The sequence below is a fragment of the Mizuhopecten yessoensis genome, unplaced genomic scaffold, assembly GCF_002113885.1.
Source record: "Mizuhopecten yessoensis strain PY_sf001 unplaced genomic scaffold, ASM211388v2 scaffold716311, whole genome shotgun sequence".
In the NCBI taxonomy this organism is placed as follows: Eukaryota; Metazoa; Mollusca; class Bivalvia; order Pectinida; family Pectinidae; genus Mizuhopecten; species Mizuhopecten yessoensis.
The window spans coordinates 632,103-643,366 of record NW_018480053.1 but is presented as its reverse complement, the minus strand read 5'-3'; the positions used below and the strand labels follow the sequence as shown (position 1 = coordinate 643,366).

Genomic DNA, 11,264 nt, shown 5'->3' with positions numbered 1-11,264 from the left:
CAAGTAGTTTCCTTGTAAGAAATGGGATTTCATGTAATATGTTGGACTGTCGCCTTCTTGTCCTTGAGTAATATAAATAATCTATGTCCTTGAGTATTATAAATATTCTATGTCCTTGAGTAATATAAATATTCTATGTCCTTGATTAATATACATATTCTATGTCCTTGGGTAATATAAATATTCATGTCCTTGAGTTATATCAATATTCTATGTCCTTGAGTAATATAAATATTCTATGTCCTTGAGTAATATAAATATTCTATGTCCTTGAGTAATATAAATATTCATGTCCTTGAGTAATATAAATATTCTATGTCCTTGAGTAATATAAATATTCTTTGTCCTTGAGTAATATCAATATTCTATGTCCTTGAATAATATAAATATTCTATGTCCTTGATTAATATACATATTCTATGTCCTTGAGTAATATAAATATTCTATGTCCTTGAGTAATATAAATATTCTTTGTCCCGGAGTAATATAAATATTCTATGTCCTTGAGTAATATGCATATTCTATGTCTTTGAGTAATATAAATAATCTATGTCCTTGAGTAATATAAATATTCTATGTCCTTGAGTAATATAAATAATCCATGTCCTTGAGTAATATAAATATTCTATGTCCTTGAGTAATATAAATATTCTATGTCCTTGAGTCATCTACATATTCTATGTCCTTGAGTAATATAAATATTCTATGTCCTTGAGTAATATACATATTCATGTCCTTGAGTAATATAAATATTCTATGTCCTTGAGTAATATGGAGATCGATGTAATCCTTATTAGTGTGCCTTGTTGCCTTGTCATTACTCGGGTCCTGCTTTGAGCACGTGGCACTACATTGGCCTAGATTTTATTGGTTGGTGTCGTCGGTGAAGCAGGGGACACATACTCTTCAGGAACGCATGGTCATTTTCTCTTTTCACGTTTTCAATGGTCTCCATGAATATATTTCATTTGTTCTAATTTTGCACTACTTTTATCAATTTTGATGTCGGATATTGGTCATTTGGTACTTCAGCATTCTTTGGTTTATCCAATGGGTTAGATAGGACGAGATGTTGAAATCGTAAAGGGTTAGTTGGCACAGATCTCACTCTACCAATTTAAAAACCATCCTCGATAGCCAGGGGTTTAAAGACTGGTATTCTTATATATCATTAAAATATGATTCGGTATTTCTAACGTTACTTATTGTATTTTCTTTTTAATATAGTGCCAAACTATTTCTATTTGGTACAATCATGCAAGATATATTTGTAATATATACTATGGTGTATAGGATGACTTGACACACGTTAGCTATTAACTCAATCAAATGCACAGTAAATGTTTGATATTTAGATAGACGTTTGTATTATGCATACACTAGACATGTCTTTAACATAGATTAGAAATACCTGTCAGCAGCTCAGATATAAACAGACGAGGTGGCCGAGTGGTTAAGGCGATGGACTGCTAATCCATTGGGGTCTCCCCGCGTGGGTTCGAATCCCATCCTCGTCGTTAATTGTTATTTTTCATTAATATACTTTTTTTTAGCATATATTACGCATGCATCCCTAGTACGTTATTATAAGTTATTTTGTGAGTTTGTTTTACTTTTAATATCACACACTAAGAGGCATATACAAAATGTTGTAACCACTTTGTCGTCCGTTTGTATATACATGCGTCCATAGTAAAACGCTTCTGTACAACGTATCTCCTGAACATATTTAGTTTATATACACCATAAAAAAAAAAAAAAAATTATTGGTCTTCGGGTAAGGCGAAAAGGTCAAACACCACGAGCAAAGCATCCTCTATAAAAAAACCTCATGTACTTGATATCTCATCAACCACAAAATACATTGAGCTTATATTTACAAAATAGTATGGTAAAATCAAGTTTTATACCTGTTTTTATTTTGGTGGTCATCGGTCAAGAATTAAAAATCCAAGACCACGGACAAAGATCACACTTTATACTTTGAAAGCAAATAGCTAGTGACATTACTTGGATTCGACATATATTTACATGGCGGGTGACGTCGATGAAGCAGAAGACGCTTTCCCTGCCGGAACATCTGGTCTTATTCTCCTTGTGTATTTTCAATGTCTCCACGTAAATCTTTCCTTTGTTCACATTTTGCCATAGTTTTATCGTTTAAGTTGTAATTATGGTTTTGTTGACGCTTCGGTATTCCCTTGTTGTTGCGGTGTAAACAAACGAGTCCACTTACTTCAGTCTCTTGTAGACCACCTCCCTATGGGTGGGGGTCGGAATAGGGAAAGGGGAGGTATATCTATGTCAGCCTTTGTTCACGTTGCCTTTATTTACAATTAATTTACTCAATGTCAGATTGAATGGAAAGATTTATTTCATACAAATATGTTTTACCAATAGACGAGGTGGCCGAGTGGTTAAGGCGATGGACTGCTAATCCATTGGGGTCTCCCCGCGTGGGTTCGAATCCCATCCTCGTCGTTTAAATTATCTTTTATCATTTTTTCCCCAACATTGTTAATGCAGAAAGTCAAACAAAGGAGCCATTTAGTACCCCATATGACTGTTGACCATTAAGTACACCATATGACTTGACCATTTAGTACACATCACAATAGGAACGTACGACAGAAATCGTCTGGAAGTACTAACAGACGGGTTTTCCGCACGTTTTGTATACGAAATGTAGTTGAAATGACGACGTAAGAGTTGATACAATTTTAATTTTGAAATCTAATTATAGATAACTTTCGACTTGACGGCGGGATATCATGGGGTTTCCAAATTTTTCCGATGTGTTCCGTACAGAGTCTAGAACCTAACTGCCTTACAAAACATCAAATCATAATTAAATACGTTCAATGAAGATAATTATCTGAGTTTTGAGCGACGGGTGACACTAAGTGTAGGAACAGTTACCTGTGCTCAGTGTCCACAAGGTAAAGGCTATTACACTAAATATGTTGTGTAATCTGATGGACAATGGTAATGATTCATTCTAAGAAAGTAAATATAAACATGTGCTTAGGGATATAAATCTTCGCACGTGAGTCTTATCTTAAATATCACAAAGGGTATAGATATTGACGTAGATAATTACAATTAACGATCATTTAACATGTCTATATTCAAACTCTGTCTAAATGTCATATAAACTGGTTTTGTGTTAAGTCAAATTTGAGTTACTATATATGAACGATTCGAAATATAAATAGAAAGTAAGATTAAAGTTTTTCATACTTAAGCAGCTTTTTTCAGTACCTCAGCCCTATTTCACTTATTTATCACAAAATTTCAATGTGAAGTACGTTGAGAAATGTCAGTATAACGCATATGTTTGAAAAGCCTTATCAGTAGTATAACCCCAGAGTTCACTTACTGCTATCTATATAAACACACGATGCAACACAACATGCTACTAAGCTTATACAAGACAAATTTTGACTAGAACATGTCACAAATACTATCAAGAGTTCGTTTGTGTCCGTTGTAACAATTACTTAAAGCTTTTAATCACTTAACCAATGTTCCAATGTGTTTTTTCTACATGGTGTAATGCGAGTTTACTCGATTCACAAGATTGTACATGTTCAACGCTGCTACCATATCTGGAACAGAGTGTAGTTGTATAGGTATACCAAAAATGGTTACTTTTTCGTCGCTCAATGGTAACTGAATCACTACCTGGCCCATCTTTCTGTTGGAAGACCAGCATTGTAGATATCTATAATCCATTTGGTCACTAGACCATCCATTTCCTAGAAGCACATCAGTCACAATATTGACCCAGTGTTTCACATCTTAAGACTTTCTTGTACAGAAAATATCTTTCTTTTAAGGAATGTTTTCGTATGGTTTAAATATCCATTTTCCAATTTACATTACAAAATCCATATTACCAATGAATTCCCGCTATATGGTATGCTTTGTGGATAATTTTCTGGATACTCATAGCCAGTCTATCATTCCATAGGACTTTTGGATTTTGAATTCCATGTCTAAATATCCCAGAACGTTCCTAGACACAATTCTAAAAGTAGGGATCGAAATCTGGTTGTTCGTTGTAATTAAGACTACCACGTGGTTTCCATACTTTATGCAATGATTTGATCCAAAGTCTAACCCATTAATTTGATCCAGAGTGTAGCCCATTGATTTGATCCGAAGTCTAACCCAATGATTTGATCCAAAGTCTTACCCATTGATTTGATCCAAAGTCTTATCCATTGATTTGATCCAAAGTCTAACCCAATGATTTGATCCATGATCCAGAGTCTAACCCAATGATTTGATCTAAAGTCTAACAAATGATTTGATCCAAAGTCTAACCCTTTGATTTCATCAAAAGTCTAACCCTTTGATTTCATCAAAAGTCTAACCCTTTGATTTCATCAAAAGTCTAACCCTTTGATTTCATCAAAAGTCTAACCCTTTGATTTCATCAAAAGTCTAACCCTTTGATTTCATCAAAAGTCTTACACATTGTTTTGAGTTTCCCTATTGAATTACAGCAAATGTTCTATATATTGAGTTTTTTTGTGGTTTTAAAATGAGTTTGGTTTTAGATGTTGTGTTGCATGCAAAATGTTCAGTAGAGGTGATCCAAGACGTTTCCGTTAATGCTTATCAATTGTATAATTGAAAAACCGACCACTGTGGTGCGTTTTGAAAGATTCTTGTACACAACCCTGGTTTAGTTCTCCTCTACTGTCTGCTCATGTTTTTCTTATCCTTTTATGTCTAATATTTCAAATCCATTGATTGTGCTCTGGAAACACACAGCTTTTCTACAGCCTAAGTGTAAGCGCCTACTTCAGGATTGTACATGTAAGCTAGTTTGATCCTTTGATGTACATCAAAGATTATATCAAAGAATCGCGTGAAAGCGTCTTGCAAAGTTTTCCGGCTTAAATTAGGGTGTTGCTCCTCTGTAATCGTCACAGGACAGATAACAGCCTAACGATTGGTTAGCTTTTTTATTCCCGAAACCAATAAAATAGTTAACCGCATTCCTTGCATTTTGTCATGACTTATTCCGTGGAGCTATAGAGAGCGGTACTCGAAGATGTTCGTATCATTCGTATCATTTCTAAGCTCTCTTTACGTTATGATAGATATTGCCTTTTCTCCTGCCAAAGCGTCAGCAATTGTTTTGTTTAAATGTTTAGCATGCCCTTATTATTTTCCTGCTGTATATTTTCAGTCCCTGGTACTATTATTTCTGGAGTAAACCCATCATCTACCTCATCATTCTCCTATCCAGACCTCCATTTTTACCTTGAAGGTGACTTTGGAATAGGAGTCAGCCATTTTGTAACAATATAGGCCGATTATCTATCCATCTAGTGGCGACCAGGTCCGTTATGGCTGACATAGAGATATGAACGAGAGTGTGAACTCCCCAAACCAGACAGAGGTAACTGACATTGCCATATGGTACATCTAGCATTGCTGTTTTGGTAGGGGAAATTACATTAGAAATTAGATTAAATTGCCTAATTATATATGAACAAAGGAGTGGTACGGGGTCATGAATAGTTAATAAGATATGTACTTCGAGATTTGATAAAACGAACTTGCATGGGCAATTTGAGAGAGGGCTCCAAAAGACCGGAGAGAGAGAGTCTGCTCCAGTAGTGGGCAGGATAAGAATGTCGCGGCGTCAATGCGAAGTGAATAAAATACTAAGTCGACATGTGTTGTCCGTGTATTGTGTGACACTTGGTAGGATTTATAGGTGCCCGTGACCAGGATCACGAACGGGTCAGGATAGTAAACCATAGTTAAGGACTGTCAAATGTTAACCATCGAGGAAGCACACGCTAGAAGAAGTGTTAGGGTCCTTTCAACGATATGATGAATAGAGAGTACCAGAGAACTCGTCTGATGAGACTGATGATGATCTGTGAAACGGCATAATTGTCAGGTAAGTGGCTATGGGGATCTGACCACTTATTGCAAAATGGCGTAACCGAATGTGGGAATGTTAATAGATAAATTGACAGCCCAATCAACAGGACTCATAATGCCAAAGCAAAAACAGAATGAAAGTGTTCAGATTTTAGAGATTGTTAGCTCTGGCTGCAGAGGCCTTTGTTGACAAGTCGGCAATGCAGCTGTTGAGTGGCAGCGGATAGTTTAATTTGTTGGTGGATTGCGTCAGACGTTGGCGCTGGAGCGGTGCCAATGGATATCGGGCACAACCGAGCGGCCCCAAGGTGTTCCTATTGTGGCAAAATGGGTCTTGTAAACAGAGACTGTAGAAGGAAAGGCAGAGCAGGGAAAGAAAGGAAAGAGCCAATTCAATATCCAAGGGGAATTGAGTGTTGGTTTTGAGGAAAACGAGGACATATTCAGAGCGAATGTCGCCAAAATAGGCAGCGACTAAAATGAATGTCTCTTCTCGGAGCAAAACCGCTGGACAGAGTAACGTTTACAAAATTCAGTTGTCGGCCCTAGGAATATCGGGGTATAACTGTACAGTAGAATATATACTAGGGACGGAAAACGCCTGTGCAGATTTGTTATCTAGGTCTCAAATGAAAAATAGACTGAGAGAACTGACGGACGAGAAGGACATATGTCCCGATGTTACAGATAAAACATATGAGATGGGTGTTCTGAATTCTAATAATTTCACCCCAAGGTATTTTGCTAGTTGCCAAATACCGCATGATCAAACCCCAGATAAGGGAATTCCGACATGGCCAGATCTAGATATGAAATCAGAACAATCAAAAGATACCACTATTGTAGAGTTAGTAGCTGCATTGGAAGAAAACAAGGCTCGGAATGCCATTCAGAGAAAATACCTGTTAGGTGAGGACATGGTATATTACATCACAAACCCTGACACTGAACCTAACATCAGACTTTATGTACCTGCACACTTTACCATCGAGGCAGTCACAAAATGTAACGATGAAAATGGACATATGGGTATTGACAAAACTTTTGAGACAATCACACAGAATTGTTTTTGACCAAATTTATATAAACGCCTGTATCAGTACATTTATAATTGTATCTCATGTCAACAACGCCGTCTACAAAACCAGAAACCACCATTAAAAGAAACTGATATACCACCAGTCCCATTTGCTGAGGAAGGACTCGACCTGTCAGGTCCTTATCCTAGATCATTATCCGGAAATAAAAACATTGTCAGCTTTGTGGTTTGGTACGGTGGTTGGCCTGAAGGTTTTGCTGTTCCTGACAAATGTGCAGCGAATATAGCACACCTTCTGATAGAGGAAATATTTCCGAGGTAGGGGCGCCATTACAGATATTAACCGACAGTGGGACAGCGAATAAGAATAGGGTTATATAAGTCATGTTACTACTTCATTTTACCATCCTCAGAGTAATGCGAAGGTTAAAAGGTTTCATCGAACTTAACATTTACACTTTACGCTTTCTATCTAAGAAACTAGCCAATGACACGACAGCTTGGGACGTGTACTTGAATGAAATTCTCTCAGCTGTACGTTTTAACATAGACGAATCATCAAAAGTTCCCCCGTTTTTCTTAATGTACAACCGTGATGTGGTTTTACCGGTTGACAATTTATTGCGACCTCGACGTAAATATGTCGGGGAGGAAACGCCAAATTGCACTAGAACAACAACATCAATCGTTTATGTTGGTTCATCAAAATCTTAAGAAAGCTAAGAAACAACAGGATCGATATGCCGATGGAAAGAGTAAACCAATAGAATTGCAGGTGGGGGACCCTGTTTATTGTCGCAAGCATATAAGGAAAAATAAACTAGAAAATAAGTGGAAACCGTATTATAGGGTAATTTCACAGACGTCGCCTGTACGTTTTATGATAAAGAATCAACTCGATGGAACTGTCACTAAAGCATATGCCGAACATCTTAGACTCGCTAAAGTAGATGACTGTGAGATCCCAACCGCAAATAAAGGAAGGCAATTATTAAGAAATGCTGTTTTCGTAGTACCGTCAGAAAATAGTGATGATACTGACTCTGAAAGCGCAAATTCTGACACCCATTAGCCAATTTAGCACGCTGATTTCATAGGGATCGGTCGTCGTCGTCATCCTCCTCCTCTGAATTAACGAAACGTTGGAAACAAAAGCAAAACCGTCAAGCCCAGCATTCAGATAATGACACCTCTGGCTCAGAATCAACTGAGGAGGAACAGTCTGATAAGGACCCGTATCATGACGGGGAGGATACTGACTCCATGCGAATACATATGCTTTTCAGTATCGAATATGATATTCCAACAGATACCTGGTGTAGTCACAACACCACCATGATCAGCTTAAGCTTTTACGGGTTAGACGCTTTAAGTAACTAATACTATGTTAGCTGCAATAAGGTAAAAAAAATGCGTTTACTGTCAAAATGTCATTAGTGTTGTGTTACCTGTCAACAGGTAAATAGTGCTGTGTTACCTGTCAACAGGTAACTAGAGTTGTATTTACTCTCATAAGGTAACTATGGTGGTGTTAAATGTCAACAGTTAATTAGATTTGTGTTACCTGTCAACAGGTAATAAGAGTTGTGTTATCTGTCAACAGATAATTAGGGTTGTGTTACCTGTCAACAGGTTATATAGCTTGTGTGACCTGTCATCATGTTACTAGTGCTGTTTTCACTGTCATCAGATAACCATCCTCGATATTCCAGTGGTTATTCTTACTTTGCTCTCTGAACCCTTGGGAAATGTCATAGCAAATATTCGAAGTTTCAGTGTGCACCACTTGTGGATGAGACGAGAAGACTAGTCTGATCCTTTGATCTACATAAAAAATATATCTATCTATCAGCCCGGTGATTGGTTAGGCTATTTTTACCTGATACCAATCAAGTAGAGTGTGAAGTGAGCGTAACGCCGGGAATACCGAGGATGTCAGATAACTAGTGCTGTGTTAACCGTCGTGAGTGAACCATCCTCGACACTGCAAGGGTTACGCTCACGTTCGCTACTTGCACCCATGGAATATGTTATAGCAATATGACAATTGCAGGCACGCGACTAGCTATTTGATTGGTCTCAAGTAAATAAAACCTGGCAAATCGCTAGGCTATTACAGAGGAGCGACACCCGACTTCATAGCCAGTCAATTTTACCGTTACGTCACCGCGATATTCTGTTGATGCACATCAAAGGGTCAGAATAGTCTTCTCGTCTAACTAAGGTGGTGCCAACTGATTAGTAAACTAGTGTTAAAATAATACTATCAACCACAAAAAGGCTACATCTTGGAGATGTTTTGTCAATGCGATATTTTGATACATGATCGGGTGTCCAACAGTCATGCATAGTTTCCGAATGAATCGGGGACAGTTATCATAGAAAAATTGGAATAATATATAGTAATACTACCGGCTCTGGTGATAGGGTAATAAATCTGTTTGCGCTCTGCAGTCTGAACTCAGCAGTAAATGTTTTACTAAAAGTATAGCAGCCTAAACCGAAGAAAAAAAGAAAACAAAGTTGCGGAAGTTTGTACACAATTTTGAATTTTACGAATATCCATTGTTAAGAAATGTTCACTTTTAACGACTGTTTGTTCCGTCAAATGCGTAATTAATGTAAAGAGAACACAGCACGTTATACAGAAAACAATTTGCTTTTAATTTACGTCACAGTTGTATTCCTGGTCATGGTAATCATCATCTTGATGCTGTGTGGTTATAATTCGTACATAAAACCGTTGGCGAAGAGCAGGATTGGCAATAAATAGACCATTTGATGAGATTACTGTTTACCTTAATACGAGAATGACGGTATTAAACTGAGCGAATTATTTGAATTCGTGTTTGTCTCTCAGGTAATAACAGAATCATATTTCACGGAAAATAGACATGCTGTACCGTATTACAACTGGTATATATCGTATCACATTTGCAGGCGCGTGATCAGATGTCTGCAATCTAATTTAGAATATTGGCCTATAAATCTGAGCTCTAAATGTCGCTGATAATTGTTTTGGTAATATAATATGGAAAGGACATAGTACCAGGTATTTTATCCCCTCGCAACGTAGGATTCCAGCCGTACGTATGGACGTTTGTTACTCTTTGTCATCGCTCATAGCGACTTCATTTCTCAACGGAATTTCATGAAACTTCATACAAGTTTCACTCCATATGTCTTTTATTTTCATTATATTTTATTTTGTCCAGTTTTTTTAGGAAGATCGGATTTTTTTAATGTAATATTTGTGTTTCCAAATATCCTTTGATTTTTGATTTTTTTATTTTTTTTTGACCGAACGTCGTTTTAGCATAACCTGCCAACCTTGAAGAGAGAGCTTACAGAACTGTGGAATATTTTGTAATTCTAGTGATTTTGTGGTGTTACATTTACACAAAAAGAAATTTTGAGAGAAGGTAGAATCATATTTTTTAAGCAAGTATTTCCCCAACGCATTCCAGCATTGTAGTTCTGAGTGAATGATCTTGTATATATTCTTAATACCCTTTAACGTCTCCATTGAGTCAAGATCAATCATATTTAGTCCACCAATTTTGATTTCTCTATAACATGTTTCTTTTGCAACTTCATTTACATTAGAGTTCCATAAATATGTGTAAATTATCTTATTTATGGTGATTTAATGTTTCTGTGGTATGATTGTCTGTGATACTTCATAGTTGATAGTTGAGAGTATTAATGATTTTATTATAAAATAAAAATCCTTGAAGTGAAAGATTTCGTTTTTTCCAACAATGTATGGTTGGCTCAATTTTTCTTTTTTTTTCTTCCCAAATTTCATCCAAGTTTATTCCATAAGCATGCGTTATCCCAAGAGCCTTTATTCGCTCTACCCAAGTAATTTCCTTAAAGTTAGGAGGTCTCTGTTTCCATGTACCTATGTACATACCTTTTGTTTTTTTCTTATTTATTTTGGCACCAGATGCCTTTTCGTATTGGTTTAAAACTTTAAAGATTAAAGGAATAGATTTCTCATTACCAGCAAATAATTGTGAGTCGTCGGCAAGCATATTGATTTGGATCAATTCAATTTCATTTTTTTTAAATTTTTACTATACGGAATATCAATTCCTTTTATTGTTACATTTTTCCTAATAGAACATGTCATGGGTTCAGCTTGGAGGATATAAATCAACGGTGATATCGGGCACCCTTGTGTTACGGAACGTGATAACTTAAATGGTTTTGAAATAAAGCCATTTGTAAGGATGTGACTAGATGATTGCTTATATGTCATTTTTATCCATTCTATAATTACTTTCCCAAATCCAAATTTTTTAAGACACAT

At 36.5% G+C, this 11,264-nt stretch overlaps 2 non-coding genes across 2 annotated transcripts; both read left to right on the top strand.

Annotated features, from left to right (window-relative positions):
- Positions 1 to 1,435: 1,435 nt before the first annotated feature.
- Positions 1,436 to 1,517, top strand: Trnas-gcu. The gene has a single exon. It is a non-coding gene; the product is annotated as a tRNA-Ser (tRNA).
- An 882-nt stretch (positions 1,518 to 2,399) lies between these two features.
- Positions 2,400 to 2,481, top strand: Trnas-gcu. Its single transcript has one exon. It is a non-coding gene; the product is annotated as a tRNA-Ser (tRNA).
- The last annotated feature ends 8,783 nt before the right edge of the window (positions 2,482 to 11,264 follow it).